At 39.5% G+C, this 18,768-nt stretch overlaps 1 protein-coding gene across 2 annotated transcripts in view; it reads left to right on the top strand.

Annotated features, from left to right (window-relative positions):
* LOC132260411 (protein bric-a-brac 2-like) overlaps nt 1–18,768 on the top strand; it is a 109,509-nt gene that overhangs the window by 405 nt on the left and 90,336 nt on the right. For both annotated transcript variants that reach the window (XM_059758488.1, XM_059758486.1), the window contains exon 2: nt 17,680–17,725. The gene's annotated coding sequence lies outside the window, so the exon portion shown is untranslated. The remainder of the gene's footprint in view (nt 1–17,679; nt 17,726–18,768) is intronic.

Below are 18,768 nucleotides of genomic sequence, written 5' to 3'. Positions count from 1 at the left end.
TTTTATATACGCATGACGACGCCCGTGGAGAGAGCATTTAGGGGAGTTTTGACGCTGAATTAGGGCTCAAATATCATCTACATGGGTCATTGCGATTCCAAACAACCCTCCGAATGACTGAAATAAGCTTATTATGCCTCTGAAATGTGTTTTTGTGCATAAAATCATTTAACCTCAAAGTTTCACTTTCGATTTAGTTCACTTCACCAGCGTCAGCGCTCTCTCGCGACAAACACTGCATTCGCGCCACTCAACTCAAAATTTCTCTCACTCAACGACTGAACATGATTTTTTCCCCACTGCATTTTCCCGGAAAGTTCTCTGCTTCTCTCGAAGACACCCAGAAATTCTCCGAAAATATTCAATTAACCCACTGAAACGCGAGATCAAAAGATCAAGCCAGAGCGCATCTCATTGTGAGCAATGAAAATCATTTAAATTGCTTTCCGGTGGACAAATTAATAAATGTATTTGTCTAAATTCCGAGCGGCACAATTGTGGGCTTCTTTAATTGGTCAGACCCAGTGACACAAAGACGCTTGTGCTCTCATTAGGCCGGGAAGTGCTGGTCAATTAGTCGCCGGATTCGGGAAGCAAAGGTGGCGAAAGTGCGAGATTGCGATCAAAAGCACCTTCTTTGTTGGCTCAAGTGGAAAATTGGTCAATTCTGGAGCGATGGAGACTTGAGGCGAATCTTTGAGGCGCTGGACAAAAAGGTGTGAAGATTGTTGGGAAGATTGTCTAATTAATTAATGACATTAAGGCTGCATCTGAAGGAAAATAGATTTTGCGAATAAAAGTCGAATTGTTATTCATGGTCTTTTGGTTTTAGCGTTTTCTATTGATTCTTACTTAATAATTAATGAGAATTTAAAAAGAATTACTACTTGATGATGAGGAAATTATTACCAAATTTCAAGTCACAAAAATTATAAAAAGAATTTTAGGTTTTTAATTAGGTTGTAAGCTGTAAAAGTATTTCCAAAAACAAATTCTTTACATTTTATCTGCTTTCTTATATAAAGAGCTTCCTGGTTTGATAATATTTTGCGGTTATTGCTTCGAAAAGATGACTTTATAATATTTTTTGAGTCTAAATGAGATATTTACACAATAAAGCATGAATTTCGAGATAATTTTGAATAAATCTCATTGAATATATGCTGCGTTTAATTTCACACTTTCGTATTCAACATAATGAGAATTGATAGTACTTGTTACGAAAGCATATTTTGATTTCATCAAATTATTCGCGCTTCAGCTTCTGAGAAACACAAGTATAATATTAAAGCGTTATTATTAATTATTAAACTTTATTTGTGTAGTTTTTTAACCTTTCATTGAAGACATTTCTCTTCTTAAAAATCGTAGCTTTTCTTTTGCGCTCATTTTGAAGCCTTGGAAATCAAACCTGAATTTTTTCTTCAATCTCAATGAATCAATTAAAAATGCATGATTTGAGTCGTCATAATTGTCAGCACTTAAGCTGGAAGTGATGCAATATTTACTGCTTTTTGAACCGCGTTTGGCTGCATTGGCGGCATTGCGATATGTCTGCTAAACCTCCATTTATCAACCCTCCGTCGGCCAATGCGAACGCTGTTGCCTGTGGGCCTGCGATGCTGCCATTTGCGAGGCGAGGGAGGTTTTTTCGGCGGCGGAATGGAGAAAGTGTCGACGTCAGAGGGGGAACTCCGCGACTTGTCTTGCGGCATTGCGACACCCTCGCGCAATTCACTAATCGCCCTTCGAAGGAGCGCACTTCCGCTGCCTTTCCCTTTCGTTGGCCGCCCGCGTCATTTCACTTTTGCACGCAGCGATGAGGTTTTCCCTGTGATTTTCGATTGGAAATCATCTGACGGAATTCAATTACATTTGCCAATAAACATCTTCTCGTACGGGGACGATGTTCACAGCCTGGGCGATGCGTCTTTGTCGATGGCAGGCAAACACCTTCCGCAGAAGCGCCTCAACTCGAGCCTAGAGCGTCAATCTGTCGGATAAAAATGTGCGCGGCCGAAGAAAATGAGCGCAAAATCAATTTAAGCTTGAATATTTCATAAGAATAAAATATCATTCAATCAATGCCATTTCGAAAGGTATATTCCGCGCATTTTTTACATCATTCACCCCTGCTCTAAACTCTGCCCTATTCGACGATTTGCCACCCGTTGTGATGTGGAAATGGTGGTTTTTTTCAAGGGCCATCCAAGCTCACTTCTCAGTGGATTCTTCGCGGCTGTTTTTCTACTTGATTCCAAATGCCACTCGAGGGATTGACTTCCACTTTGAGGGATTTTCAGGACACAAGTTTGCCTTCCTTCCGGACGCACTTTAAGTCACGTTGCATAGGCGAAGGATTTAAATAAGTGAGGGTCAAGTGGAAGTAAATCAGGTTTGTCAACGCGACTGTTGAGAATACATTGAAACGAGCGGCATAACAATGTTTTCCAGATCATACGAATGAATTAAGTGAGACTTTGGGTTTAAAAATCATCTTATCGAATCAGTTTCACTGCACAAACTTCAAAATCGATAATTTTTAATATAATGAGATCAAGTTCGGAACCTAAGAACCGTAAAAATACGATATATGGTTTAAAAATATCCAGGTTAGGACATATTAAACAGTTTTTTTTTTTGGTATTAAACGATATGTTTGAGGTAATTGCTCAGTTTATGTCCTCTTGAAACGTTTTTTTATCCCAAAAATTGCTAGAAACCGAACAAAAACCGTTGAAAAAAAACGTGTTAGAATGGAATAATGCAAAAATATTAGTAAAATAATCAATTAGTTCTTTATTTGTTTTGCAGAGAAACAATTTTCAATGTATAACTACAAAAAATAGAGCATTTAGAAATTTTACAAATCTCAAAGATCTTAAATACTAATAGTAATTTGTGTTGTAGTTATTGAAAAGGTTCAAAGTCACTAAAGTAAATTTGCACATTTGCTAAGCTGTTGACAGATAATCTTTTATATTAAATTCGCTTTCCGCCCTCGTGCGATTGTTGAGAGATTTGAAGTCATATCTCGAAAATCAATTGCGCCCTATTTTAAATGAGAGGCACTTTTGAAGATCGAATGGAAAACCGCATGGTAATCCTGCGCTGCAACCCTCGTGCGCCCCTTTCATTGTTATTATTCCAATTGTGTTGGCGACGACAAAAGGACTCGCCCGCCCATCTGTCATAAAAATATCGCTATTAGAGAATTCATTCAACTCCACACATGGATTTTCATATTATTTTAATAATTAAATTCGGCAATTAAATTTATCGTGAATGCCGCTCAGTGTGCGACTTCAGCCCTTGATTTTTTCCGCTCCTCCTGGGCATTCGCTGGCACGGCGACATGGTGTTCTTGCTGCTGGTTCTTGCATATTTTCGTTTTGTGTATTGAGAGTTGTAATATTGTAATTTCAATAACGGCATGATCAGTGTTCAATTTAAATTGGCTAAAGCAAACATTTCTTCTGTGCCCTCTCACATAATGTGAGCTGAATGAATAAATTGTACATTTTGAACGATTGTTGGTTGCATATCGTGATTAATCACGAAATTGTTGTATAAACAACTAGTAACTTCCACTATGCTTCCAACTCTCCGTGCCTCTCTTTGTCGATTTGCAGCACTCTCTGACTTTTTCGGCTCGGAGTCTGGCTTCTGCTGACTTTTCTATCATATCATTATTATTGGATGATGGAGTATTGGGTATATTTTTTCACGAATCTCGGCCCAACTAGTCTATTAGGCGGCGAATTGGCCGTTTGGAAGTGGTGGAAAAAAGGGGGAGAGATCTTCTGATTCCAGCAAATAGCAATAGATGTTATGCATGCGCGAGATGCTGGAGAAGAGGTGAGAGACAGAGAGAGAGAGAAATCTGCAGCCCAGACATTTATTATGCAGAGCCAAACGATAATGATATGTTGATTAATTTCATATAATAATATTTCATATTGGGTTGTTGTGTATATTCGGTATAAAGTGAAAATTCGCCACACGATGGAGGCGAACATCGCCGTGCAAAAAGGTTAATGATAGTTAGTGCAGCACACTGGAAATTGTCTGAGAGACTTTGATTTTTCATTCATACAATAATTTATTCGTGAATTATAAAATAATAGGTCAAAATGCAAAAATTCTGCCTCAATTATTTTTTTACGCTTCAGCCTTAAACTGTGCGAAGTTCTGGAGTGCTGAGAATTGGTCGATGATTTAATAAATACAAAGGATAATTCGTATGTTCAGATGTGTAATGAGTGGGGATGATTTTTTAAGAGGGTTAAAATATGACATTAAGCTTTTGGTGTACTTTTTACACATTTATTCTAATGAATTACAGTGTATTTCTGGTGTTTAAAAAGGTTGTCTTTTTTGTTACGGTCCACTAACTATAAAATATTGACTTAATTGGACTTTTGCTTAACCCCTTAACGATTAAAGCTTATAGGAGACTTAAGTGTGACAATTATTCTGTCTAGCAAAGGATTAAATTGTAATCTTGGAATGATTCTTAAAGACAATCGAGGCAATTATATTCTAAACTAAGCCACTTTCTAAATATAAATAGTTATTTCTCTTATAAAGTGCAATTTTGAGAGAAATAGCTCACAAAGGTTTGTTATATTCGCTCTTAATGTTCTCTGCGCTGAGGTAAGAATATCTTTTGGGGAATGCATCTCATTAATATTCTAAGAACACGGTTAAAGTGCAACATTGTCAAATGGCGGAGACAAGTTCTGTTGTGGGTGTAGACTGATTTTGAGAGGAAACGTGGAAAAATGCCAGTGGCGGAGGGGAAAACATCAGAAGGCAGAACAGAAAGTTGGGTGTCGTGAAATATTGAGTGCGCGGGAAGCGAATGGAGGCAAAGATTTGACTACTGAATGATGCATTGGAAGGTAAAGTCGCGCAACCCAATAATCATATCGATGGTAATACGCCTGATTGCCTGGAAGAATATGAGGGCCATGCAGAGATCCGACTGCAATGCCTCACAAATTGCACAAATCGCGCGCAATTATTCAAAGTTGGGGCCACCCGTGGGGGCAGAGCCCGAGACGGGGGCGAAGAGACAAACATTGGGTGAGAATAGGCAGTAGGAAATGTGGAGAGTCATGCTGGAGAAGCATATGTACATAATAATGGCATTTCATACAATAAAGCCCGTAGCGAATGGGCGAAGAGAGTGTAAATACAGTAGCTGTGTTCGACAGTGCAACTCTTGCGAGTTGCGCCATTTCGCATTCAAAATCCTCCACGTATTTTAATATTTAAAACTTAATAATAAAACCTGTAACTCCGCCGATTCTGCCATGCGGCCTAAGCCATGGGAATTGCGCTCTCTTGCACGGCGCGCTCTTCCCATCCGCTGTGCATTCGATATTTATTCTTGTACACAATTACATATATTATTTATTTGTGCAAGTTAGAAAAATTGGCTCCAGCCACTGAAATTACAACATGCTCTGCATGTGGGCGCGCGCGCGGAGGAAATTGGACGGTGCATGGAAGCCGGATTGCCGGCCAGGAGAACAAGCCAAAGGGCACGATTTCGTGTTCTTCGTGTGTGATCCAAAACTATATCCACGGCGCGCGATTTCCACCAATTGCCCTCGAGTTCTTTCCGGAGAGACAATTCGCCATTCTCGTCCTTTGCGCACTCGATGCCTCAAATCGCGACTTTGATTGTCAATTCCGATTCATCGACTGAGCGACTTCTGGTGCAGCGAAAGCCCAATTTGCGTGTGCAAAGTGAAAAGCAGTCGATAGAGAGAAGGAAGGCGATTAGAATTGGACCTTAAAGGCTTTCAGTTTGTTTTCCGGTTTGGCTGTGATTTCGATTTTGCTCTGCATGTTTTCCTAAAAGTCTATATTTTCTATACTTTTAGTTTAGTTGATTAGAACATTTTGGATTTCTTGAATTCTCTGATAATTACTCGATTAGGAATATGGCTTTATAAATACACCAGCGAATATAATTTGATAACTCTTTAATCCTTAAGAAATTACGGCAATAAAATAAGTATTGTTACCTTATTATCAACATAAACATGATGAAATTTACATTTCTTATTCCCATCTTTTGCTGTGTAACACAAAATTGCAAAAATATAATTAAATCCATTTGCAAAAACTTATCAGCGCGTAAGCATTTTAAAAGCTAAAAAGCAAAATGAGTTCGCAAAATCCACATTTAATCATTAAAGTGATATTTTGGGTATGGAAAAATTGCTAATTTGCGGTAGATTGAATTTAAAATCCCAGCGCAGTGGCAAAAAATCGCCAGACTCTGGGACAGTGTATTTAAATTGATAAATGCAAATATGTTTTTCAATTTATTAATTATGCAAAAATGGTGTTAATTTCTCCATACACACGCGGGAGAAAAAAAATCAATTTCGCCCCAACAAAACCCACTCCAATTATATTGCGCTGGGCGTTATCAACATATGCTTGAGTAAATGTTTCAATGGGATGGCAAATGAAAATGCCGGGATGCACACAGCCCACAATAAATACACTTTTTAAATAATTCATTGTGCGTTAAATTGAAAATTAAAATATCACACCATGCGGTCACCAGATTTCGGGCTTCGCACTGTCTTTTTTTTTGCTGGTGGCTGAGCAAACACAAATAAATAGAATAATTAAAACAATCAATCAATTTGGTGTGATGTGCAAAAAAACAAACTCATTCTCATTGCTGGGCATTAAATTCTATTTGTCCATTGATAAAATGAACCTCGGCAACATTGCTGAAACTGCTTAATTTCCAAATAATTTTATTTCACACCCAAAATACAGTTTCGCGAACGCTTTTTTCCAACTGCCTTCTGGTCTTCGCGCTTTTCACTATGCATGCCGCGATATCAATTGACGCCGGGCGGCGAACTTTGGGATTTATTGCGTGTCGATGCGACAGAAAAGTATCAACTGACTATAAAACCATCAATTTTCAGTATGGCGAAGTGAATTGAGTTAATTGAATATAATTGACAACAATATTATGTGGAGAATTTCTGGGAAAAAGCGCCAGAGAGAGAGAGAGAGAGAGAGAATCAACAGTGTTTGGATGGAGATAGATTCGCCACCCTCCCAAAAATCGCACCCCAGCGCGTGTTGGCGTGTTTTAGGCGAGCCGTAAAATTGGCGGGAAAAATGCCCACATCCAAATACCGCTAAATAACCGCTCGTTAATAGAATCCGGGATTGGTAATTGGTCGAATGAAATTTAATCGGGAATAATCACGTGTCGCTGCACCGCAGTTTGTATCGCGTGGCAATTGTCGCAAAAATTCAAAAATCACAGCCAAAAGCCACCCCACGCCCCAGCGGCACTTTCGCACAGTGCGACACAGAGGGAAAGAGCCAGTGAAAAGTGCAGCAAAATGTGCAACAAACATCGCCGGGCGGGCAAAAGCCCTCCTGTTCACGCGATGCACACAAACCGTTCGACCGCCGAAAAACACTCTCGCCGCACCATGGAAAAATCCCACCCCCACGCGCGCTGGTGATTTTTGTGCTTGGCTCTGTTGCACAGGAATTCGGGTGCGTTTTACACCCATCATCAACATCATAAAACACACATAGTTGTGATATCAAATACACCCCTGGCTTTGAGGGTGCAACACCAAAAAAACATGCCCACTTTACGGCCCATTCCGCACAATTGCATCCAAAACTCACACCCAACATCGCGGGTGACCGCAATTTTTCCAATGCACCCGTCGAGGATCAATGGTGGCGACTCTTTTCAGGCCGCAGAATGTGCTGCCATATCATAATGCCGAGCGCATTATTGGCAGCCGAACAGGGTGATCAGTGGGTTGACATGATAGTCCCAAATCGCCCACTTTCACACCCAATTTCCCGCAGCACGTGGATGTCATTGAGAAGGCACTCGATGGACTAACAGGTTGTTTGTGCCACGAGCGCAGCGTCTTCGTCTCCATGTGAAGACAAACGTGCGGAGATGCAGGACATTTTGGCGGGGAGATTAAGACATTCAAATTGTATTTTATTCGATTTTCTCTCTGCGCAGTTTAATGCATTATTTTGTATAATTTCTATAAATCCGTAAATATTTTTTCTCCATTTGTTTCTGTATTTTGTGTAGTTAATTTTATTCATTTCCAGTGTACGTTTAAGTAATTCATATTTATTGAATGCAAATATATAATAAGTGACAATTAATCTGTGTGAGTTATTAATTTCTGTGATGTTTATTTTATTCATTTTCTTGAATAGTATTTTCTTCTTGGTGTGACTTTCAAGTTTTAATAGATTGTTTTCACAAGACATTCTAAATTTTAACTCTGTGCGCAGTTACAATGATAGCTAAATTGCCCTAATCGCTAAATTTCTGATTTGTAAGTAGAAAACAATCTATATTTTACTTTGTATTTCACTTGTTCTAAGCAATTTGCTGAGCGATTATTGAGGAGCGAAAACGCTGCCAAAGTGAGCTCTCGCGAGGACGCAGAAACGCGATGATGGAAAAGAGTGAATTAGAGTCTATGAATTTCTCTATACACATGGGCAGCGCAAGAACACAAAGCCGTGCCCTCATTTCTAATTAAGAGCGTAAATTGAAATAATTTGTTATGCATAATATCGGTAATTACACCTTCCGTTCGTCCACTTAAGACAAATATTGTTATGTGATTCTACGAATATTTCTTACTACACTCGCGGAGGATGTTGACTATTTTATATTTTGTTGTGTTGCCTTCGCAAGTCCATGGAAAAATGCGTTTGCTTTGGTGGGAAGTTTGGCGCGCGCGCGGGGGAGAAAAGTGCGCGGAGAAACATTGCAAATAGCAAGTCAACACTTTTTCTCTATTTTTAACCATGGGTGAACTCACCTTTTCCCTTCTGTCCCTGCCTTTCTTGTGCAGAATTTATTTACCGCCAGCAAGTAAATGAATATTTATGGCCAGAGGTGGATTTGCAGGGCATACAAAAGAGGTGGCAAAAAAGTTATACATTCATTGTATGGCATAAGAATGCAAAAAAGGTGTAGAATATTATTTTTCGGGGCGAATCATTTGATATTCATTAATAAAATGTCATTGCAAAAGTCATGTGGTGAAAAATCGCGCACGGACAAGAGTGCATAAATGGGGTTGGAAAATGCGGCAAATAGAATGTTAAAAAATGCGCAAAAGATGCAATATGTGAATAAATTGGTTGTTTATAATGGCCCAGAGTTTGGTGTGTGTTATAAAAAGCAACAGGATATTGTTGCAAAATGTCCTTGTTTAAAATTCAAATGAAGCTAAAGAAATTCAAGTAAATATGCATTTCCACCGCTGCGATATTCCATTTCAATTTCCATTGGGCATAATTTTCTATATGGGCGACTTTTTATTCACTCATGTTGCTTCTGTGGTCTTTTATTGATTTCCTGGGTAATTATTCATCATATCTGAACTGAAGACTATTGCGGCTCTTCGGCTGAAATATTGATAATTGCATAATTGTCACATTTACCGCTCTTCTTTATACTGAATTTTCATGGCAAAAATTGCAGGTCAATTGAATATAATTTATGAGGAGTTTGTGAATTAAAAATGAAATGTCAACAAGCAGCAGTATTGCTGAAAATGGTTTGGATTTTCATTATAATGAACATGAATTGCTGAAATGTATTTAAATTTGACATTCTGGGAGTTTTTTTTGCAAGTAATTCACAAAACTATGAATTGCCGTTGAGGAAGCAGAGGAATATTTTAATCATTCGCTCTAAATCTCTATTTATCCATAATTTTTCACGCAAAACACTTGCAAATTCGCGGTGTTAGAAAGTCATAAATTGCGAATAATTGGACAATTTGTGTTAGATGTGAAAAACATGGCAGTTTTTCACGCCTTGTGCATTATTGAGGTGGGAAAGCAGAAGGAGAGAATTTTCCAATATTTCAATTATTGAGCTCAAAGTTGTGAGAGTCGAAGTGACTCTTATATATCATTAATTGATTTTGCATAATTTATCTGTCCTATTGTTTCGATTGAATTCCAATTAAAACCCATTATGGATTATTAATATGCAAAATGTTATATTAGAATGCATTAAATTTGACCTCTATTCTCAAGTGCCGTGCACTTTTTCTTGCTGCCAATTGCTGTCCGAGTGGATTCTCCTTCGGCCACTCGGTGTCACCTCTTTTCCTGGCCCGAAGTCGTTGTGCATATGATATCGGGATGGCGCTGAAGTTATGGGCTTTTCCGGGAGGCAGAGTGAGAGGGTCAGAAATTGGTATTTGGCCAGTTGGAGTGGTGAATTCTGACTCTTGATTCCGACCAATGTTAGATTGTTTGTTGAATGCTGTGTGCTGTATTGTCTATAAATTTAGTACAATTCCATTCTTCGGGTTTTGAGCCTTCCGACTAAACAAATGAACCATATATCGAGCACCGAATTCAAACTCCCCAGATGTATCAAAGATATAACGGTTTTATCGTACACATATTTGTGTTTTATATTGGAGCTCGGCCTCCCCTTTCGTGTGTGATTTTCTGCCAGCATTCTCGATGGACTCCTTGCACGGAATGTTGCTCAATATTACACGCCCGAGTTGCGTCTGCTATAGGAATGTATTCGGAGCTGCATATGCATATTCTGGTTATTACTTTGATATGCATTACGAAATCCTGTTATCCTCAGCTCCTCAAGAGTGTAACTGTTTAAGTAAGAATAACTTGTCATCTTGTTGGTGTTGATGAGACTTGATTCTGACAATAATTTCGGAACACCTTACAGAAAGACTTACGTAAGGTGTACACATTGAAATACCCATTGAAATGTCACATTTGACCAACATGATGCGTAATTTCACAGCACATTCAAGAGCGATGACTCTTCTTTTACCTTGCAGATGCTGCGATATTTCCCGGCGGCGGTTCCTCAATTTTTTGGATGGTGTGTTTGTGAATAATTTTGAAATATGCATCGAGAACACTATTTCAATATGCTGTGAGTGAATACCAGGCGATCTGTACTGGGGATGGAGAATGGCTCATTGGGGTTTTGCCATATTCTATGGATTCCTTCCTGCTTTTCGGCCGCCCCCTCGTTCCCCATATTGTTTCCCATACACGTATATTTGTGTGGATTTCTCTACTTGTATCTCGGGCTATATTCGAATGCAATCATTTATTGTGCATGCCTATTAGTGAGTCGTCGTCGTTCTCCCTGGGTCGGGGGTGTGCAGTGGTTGTGGCACAGGGGCTCATGGAATGGCCGGGAATGAGTTCGAGACCGGGCGACGGATACCTTTGCTTATATAAATATGATGAATATGAAGCTACAATGCTTTCCCACTGTTTGGCGTATTGAGATTGTGCCCGAGCGATGGGAAATGCTGTGTGTGTGTGTGTGTGTGTGAGTGTGGATTCCAATTGGGGTGGCTGGGAAACGGCAGGAAGGGGCCTGAGAGAGATGGGCAAATTGATTTTACGTTGCATTGTGTGTATGAGTATTTTGTTTGAATTATTAATCAAATATCCGACGAACGTCATATGCGTTCTCATTCTGCAGATATTCCTTATCGTCCTTTCCCTCTATATGTCGCTCCTGTTTTTCTCTCTTTCCGCTTCTCTTCTGAAACATTGTGCGGCTGCCATCGAGGCCATTGCCGAATCTGTCCATTCCTTTACGCCCACAAATTGCCGGATTTACCTACATGTGCTTAGTTATTGATATTCCCAAAGTAGTTGTCATCTGAACGTCTAATGTGCTGTCCATTTCGGAGATGATCGGGTGAGAAAGAGAAGTGTGCGAGCAAAATGGGTTTAATTATATAATGTTTAGCCACAATTTACACTAATATCAATCAAATGACGTGCATGTCAAATCTCTTCATCATTAATAATTGTGATTAAATTACCATATTGTCCGGCAGGTGAATGGCCATTGTTTGATCTGATGGCACGTGAGAATTATTTAGAAATTCATTCAGGACAGCTTGTAGCTTCCATCCTTTGTCTCAATGGCGTTAGAAGGTTTCGCGAAATTGTATTGCCCAAAATTAAATGAAATGGCTTAAATTTTGCTATTGAGAGCATTTGGCACTGCAAAATACGATTTGATTCAATAAACGTTAAGAATAGTGTTTGTCGCATAGTTTACAGATGGATTTCGAATAGAATTTATTTCACATTTTGCGCAATTTATGGCAGCAGAAAAAAAGTGTGAAAGAAGAGATCTTTTCCTTGATAAGGCAACAACAGCAAGAAAAGCTGATTTAGACTCGATGATTCTAGCAGAAAAACTGAGCACTTTTGAGCAAAACCAATTCTAATGCCATGACATTACTAATTAAGTCATAGCTTTTCGATTTAAGCTATCTTATCCCAATAATTAAGTGGAAATACGACTTTGCAAATCTGTGCTCAGTTCAACGCAAATGAAAGCTTATGGGAGAACGTACTAAGAATAAACTGAAAATTTGTGTATTCGCAAAAGTTGAGCATTTCTATTGCAAATAAGTAATTGCGTTATACAAGACACGTCAAAATGTGTCATGGCAATGAATGCAGGTTCTATATGCTAATCTAGCGCTAATCCTTAGTAATTGATAGTGGCGAAAAAGGGTCGTCTGGAGGCAATTCCCGGCGAATTACTCAGCACGAATGGAGCATCATTGACGATTGTGGCAAATGCTAAAATCTCTGGGCTATGTCTCCTATTTTCGCTCCTGTGTAATGCAAAACAGCCCACACCTCGTGGCGGCGGGGTGTGGTGCATGCATTTACCATTTTGCCACGCATCCCAGAACACTTGCGTGTGTGTGTGTGTTGGGGGCTGTTTTGATAGAATTGCATAACTTAGGAAGTGAATTATGTTCCGAGGTTTGTTTGTTGCACCCAGATTAATTCATTTGTGTGCCCATTCTATGGTGGCGAAAGAGCCCTCTCTCGCCCTCCATCTTCGCTCGCATAGTTATATGTTTTGGATGTCTTTGGGGTGTGAGGGCATCCTCTATGTTCTAATAATTATTATTGTGTGTCGTCGTGTTGCTGCCAGACTCTCATGCTCAATTCCATTTCCATAAGAACGGAAAATTCATTGAATTTATATTGTTGGAGTGTGTGCGCTTGTAAAATATATTTAGACGAGGACGACATGCTCTGGAGGCCACTATTTCACCACATTTCGCCCACATTGAGAGCTCTTCTTCCACCCCCGCATGCACACACGAGTTGTCTGCAGAAGCTCTCCAATCGGGGGAATTGGCAAAGAAACGTTGAACGACTGTTGGCTGACAATTTGTATTTTGACTTGTGTCAAACTGACACTGATCAGTGGATTGTCAATCAAGTGGAATCGGTTTCTCTGTGCCTGCAAAATAGTTCCATCAAAGCGTAGAAAGCAATAAAGTGGAATTTCTCATATGAGATTATGATGAATTCATTACATTTCACTACAGGTGTGTAAAGTTGGGCAAAAAATGCAATTATTGGAACGATTGGAGAACTGCTGATATGCCTTGTTCATGTGTCGAAAAAAGCCACAGGAAAAAAGAATGTACAGTAAATTCCGCAACAACCTAGATTACTTCCAGCATTAATATATTGAATTTATTTCTTTTGATCGTGCCTTCATAATTGCGTTAAATATCAGGGAGAGAAAGAGATTACAAAGAGTCATATTTTGATGTGAATTCACGTGCGCGCGGTGGGAAAAAAGGCAAAGTCCGTAAATCGGAGGGAAGAAAGTCATATTCATATATATTTTTTTTCTGGTGTATGCAAGGTTGAATCCAATAAAATATTGATAATATATTAACTTTATATAAATGGCAATAATATAAATAATTTATCTTACCTCCCAAACTCAAGTGGATTTTCTTACAAAAAGCCATTTTGGGAGGCGAGATATAATTTTGGGAATTTATTAATTATGCATATTCATTCGAAATTATTTTTTATATTTATATTCCGCCTTTATGTACACTTCTTTGCCTTTATTTTCACGTCTCTTGGGAGCATTTTGGTGTTGGGCTGTGTATAAAAAGGCAAAAGTTGGCCGAAGAGAGTTTGGAATTGGAGATTTGGTTAATTGCTTTGTGTGTTTCTCTAGCGTGGAAAAAAAAGGTTTTATGATTATTTTGGACTCATAAATCGAATTGGAATTTTTTGTAATGCCTTTTTTTCTTGCTCTTGCGCGATTGTTCCGTATTAGAGAGGGAGAGAGAGAATATTGTTATTAGTATAACTCAGAGTTATTAACATATTTAGAAATCATCTAATTTTCAATGTGACTTCATTGGGAAAAAAACTTGCTCAACTCCGGGTTTAAATATTAAAATTTTAATTTGAGATTATATTGCATTAGCTTTGGAGATAGTTTGGGATTTGCACCTGTTCAGCTGAAGTTGTTAAAGAAAAATGTGAAACAAAGCAAGGGGTGAGGAAATAAAAAACTAAATTCTTCTATTAAACTTTTTAACAATTTTAGCATCAATTTAATTACTTTGACTCAATTGATCACAATGAATTTATGGTTTCCTAATAGCTTTGCTCGATATTCACAGAACTATTTTAATAAAAAGGAAAAAATGACGAAAATTGCGAAAGTCTAAAAATAAATAACGATTGAACTTTTATTGATATTTCAGTCTTTGTGAATTTTTGTGTAGTTTTGGATGTTTCAGGAGTCCTTCACGGTGTTTAATCTTCACTTTGTGTTATCCGCATCGCAGCGTCTGCTGTTGTTCACCCCTCAAGAGATGAGACTCTCGAGGGTGTTCTGATTGGGGAAGGTCTTCTGGCTGTTTTTCCCTCCAAAATGTTCGGGTGTCGACAAGGAGTTGCGATGTGGGGAAAAAGAGGGGCGATCAGGGGAACGAGAGCGTCTGTTGAGCATGAGAAGATGCAATGAAAATTTCATCGGAGCATCGTTTCTGTATTTGTAAAAATAATTTATTTAGGAAGACTTACACATCTGAAATGGTGCATTTGGATGATTCTTTTATCTCGCTCCACTCCTGTGATGTTGCCGCCAGTGTCGTGGTGTTGTATTTTTTGGGGTCAGAGGCAAGTGGGGCACCTCGTCTCCGCACTTCCCTGGCGCCGCGGCACGAGGAAGCGCCGCTGTGGGGTCGCGCGCGACGGAGAGAGCGAGAGAGAGAGAGAGAGAATTCGGCAGCGAGGAAATTATTAACAATGAAACACTCCCGCTTTCAATTTATAATTAAGCACCTTATATTCCAACATGCTCTGGCCCATGCAGAAGAGATTCGCGCCTGTAGACGAATTCCGGTGCATATTTCATGACGTGAGACGGTCTCGGTGCTCTCCAAAAACCCACCCACTGACGAGCACTTTGGTCGTCTCCCGTTCATCTGGCGGAGCTTCCATTGGGGGTCTATGTTTCGTAATGTCAATAATGACGATGGGGTTTCATGCATTTATGCAGATGGCATAAATGAAGTCATCACTGTTAGACGACGCTCCGATGTTTCCACTTGCATTCCGTGTATGAATTCATTAATAAATGACTCGTCGATGGCACACAACCTTCCGAAATTGTCGGCAAGCGCCATGGGTAACAGCAAGAAGAGAAAAAAAACACACGCAAGAGCCAAAGAATCTCCACGAGTTTCCCACTTTTAGTCCATCCGGAGTTCCCATCGTGGCGACACATTTGGTATGATATTATGTCTAATCTACATAAACGTGTCACAGATATTTCATCTATAATGGCACTTCTTCTATTAATGAGTTTTGTAATTAAATATTTGGGATTTGGAAAGAATCATGTCGCATAATAGAGTGTCAGCCGATGAACTGAGGAAGCCATTTGTGGCGATCGTTCTCGTGACTTCTGGGTATCCTAAAAAAAAATCGCGGCTTTGTCTGGCATCGCCCTCTGACTTCCTGACCGGATAAGGAGGCGCACCAATCGGCGACGACGGAACGAGAGGTGTAATTCTATTTTCCTGGGCCGCCGAGACGGATTTTTGCGCGACGTTTTGCGTGAATTAACGTCCCCAGTGATTCAATATCCTCTCGGCAGTGTATTTAATTTAATTAGAAAATCATTAGATGGAGGTTGCGCTCTAGACTTCCTGCTCTTGTCTTCCACGCACTTAACTGAATTATTTTATCACATTTTTCCACTAAGAAGCTTTCCTGCAGTGGAACTCTGATGGTTGAGACTAAAGAGTGCTCGTTTCTAAATATTTGCACGTGATGACACACAAGCCGGGAAAGTCGGAAGAGTCTGTATGTGTGTGTGTCGACCATTGAGGGAAGAAAAGAATGAAAGAGTGCGCGATATATAAAATTCAATAATTCATGGATGGATATGGAATGAAACGTGGTGTATTTATAATTCAGGACTCAATTAATTGCTCTTGCATGCATCTCAATGTAATAATGTATAGTGTGCCTGTGCGCTCCTCCATTCATCCCAGCGGCTTCTCCGCAGCTTGCACTCCCTTACCCTCTCTGACTCTGGGGCCATCATCATCACAGCCATCGGCGGGTGGCCCCAAGTTCGCTGTCAGGATGCACATGGAGACCTCGTTTTCCCTAGAATATTGTATACACACGAGCAGGATGTCAGGACGCGCTCATTCGTCGGTCGGTGGTTAATATTTGATGCAAGAGAGTGGGCTTCGCCGGTCTCTATCTCCAGCACACAGTCCCAATCCCGCCAGAATCTCATACGCCCCGAACCGTCCGCACATCTCTCATTCACTCGTCATCTGTCCGTCCATCTATGCCTGGGCGAAAGAGTGGGCGCACGAGTGGAAAAGATGGAATATTTATATGTGACGAAATATCTCTTTTGCGGTGCATTCGCAAAAAAAAAAATTCGCAGCCGCCAAGAGAATTCCACCAGAGAGACTTCGACACATTTTCACATGACATTTGGAGGCTGTGTGGCACATTCTCATCTAATGGCTTCAGAGCTTCCTCTCCAGTATCCATTTGCATGCGCCAAAAATGTCCCAGCACAGATGATTGACAGAGAGATGATGCAAGAGTAATGGGAATAATGTTAGAAAACACGAGCAATTTGCAGTTTATTCCAAGAAAATGCAATATCCAGAGAGAAAATCGATGGGGAAATATCAGGTGAATGGTTGGAAAATCCTTGCTTCGAAGTGTAAATTTTAATTAGGAACAAAATGTATAGTTTTCAGGCCCCGCCTACTCGAAAGCTCCACCTACTGTACTACATTTTGAAGTGTGTATTTGATTTGACCGATGATGTGTTGGAATTGGAGAAGTAAAATTCTAAATTATTCAATAAAATGTTAAATTGGATAGAAAATCGTCACTTTAAAGTGTAACTGTTAATTAAGGGTAAAAGAATAGTTTTTAAGCCCCACCCACTTGAAAATCCCTCCCAAAATCATGTTTGAAAGGGTTTAATCATGTTAATAATTCAGAAAAAGGTTTTGTTTCAGCAGAAAATTGCCATTAAATTAATGATATTTTAGAATAACACAAATATTAGTATGAAATACTAGAAATTTGTTATATTTTCTGTCTAGAAAATCCATAAAATCTTGGAAGCCCCGCCCATAATCATGGATTTTGAGGTTTAACTTTGTGAATGCTTAAGAAATAGGTTTTATTTGAATAAATTGATAAGAGTTTCATGAATGAATGCTAGAAAGCACGTATAAAATGTCTATTTTTCGCCTTTATTTGCAGATGACGCACTCGTGAAGCAAAAAAGGAGTTCTCAGCGGAAGTACTGGTAAGAAATAGCTCATATTTGCTTCCGAGAAAGCAACTATGAACGCAGCCAGACGACTATTGAGGGGTGTCACGAAGTTCCCCACCTTCTTGAGTTTGTGGCAAATTAACAGCTGTGCAACCATATTCCATTGATAACAAGGTGGCAAACGCCTTCGTCCATCCATTAATCTGTCCAAACACATAGAGTGTCAAATATAAGGTACAATGGCGATCCCCAATAATAATCGAGAGTGTGTCCTCCCAGTCGTAAATGAGTTAGTTTACTATCTGCAATAAGTAATCATTTATAGTAGTGGAGTAATGGAATTGATATGGGGGATTGTAGTTGTGTCGCTCCATGTGCTATATGTGTATATTATGGTGGCGGGTGAGAGAGAACATGAAACTTGACTTGGTGCAAGTTGCATGGTTTATGCCACTCTCACCTCGAGTTCAGAGATTCTCCCCTGGCTTTTTGCATTTTCTCAATGGCGAGATATTGGAGCGAAGCTCCATGGCTTTGTCTCCCCATTAGTTTACAATATAATCAAATTATATTCCTTCCTATTCTCTCTATGCCAATTGCAAACATTGCCAACATTTTGCCCAAAATATGTTTCTTTCCCACTGTTTCACGGTTGCCATACATGAATTTTTATTATTCCGCCAATTATGCAATGGATTAACTTATTTAGCGATTTTGCTGTAGCGACCAATCGAATCGATTTGGAGGAGAAGAGAACAGGAGTGGATTGTGTGCCGGTCTGATAACTCTCTCTCACTCTTCTATGCATGTTAAAATGTAATGTCAATTTCTATTTCGTGGAATATTCACACCTCCACTTTCCTCCGCAAGAGATGAGTTTTCGGGAAGATCTCCCCGGTGAAATTGCACCCTTTTTGGGGAGAACGTTGCGGACAAAAAAAAATTGGAGGCCATATTAAATGGGGAAAAAAATTGTGTATAGTTGTGGTGCAGTGAGTTTTGATCAATGGGCGGAGTTTATTTTCCAATCAGTAACTGATTGATTGCTTTCTGTTTCATTTATTTCAGCTTCCATT

Source organism: Phlebotomus argentipes, unplaced genomic scaffold (assembly GCF_947086385.1).
Source record: "Phlebotomus argentipes unplaced genomic scaffold, Phlebotomus argentipes genome assembly scaffold_18, whole genome shotgun sequence".
NCBI lineage: Eukaryota > Metazoa > Arthropoda > Insecta > Diptera > Psychodidae > Phlebotomus > Phlebotomus argentipes.
This window is presented reverse-complemented; position numbering and strand designations above follow the sequence as displayed.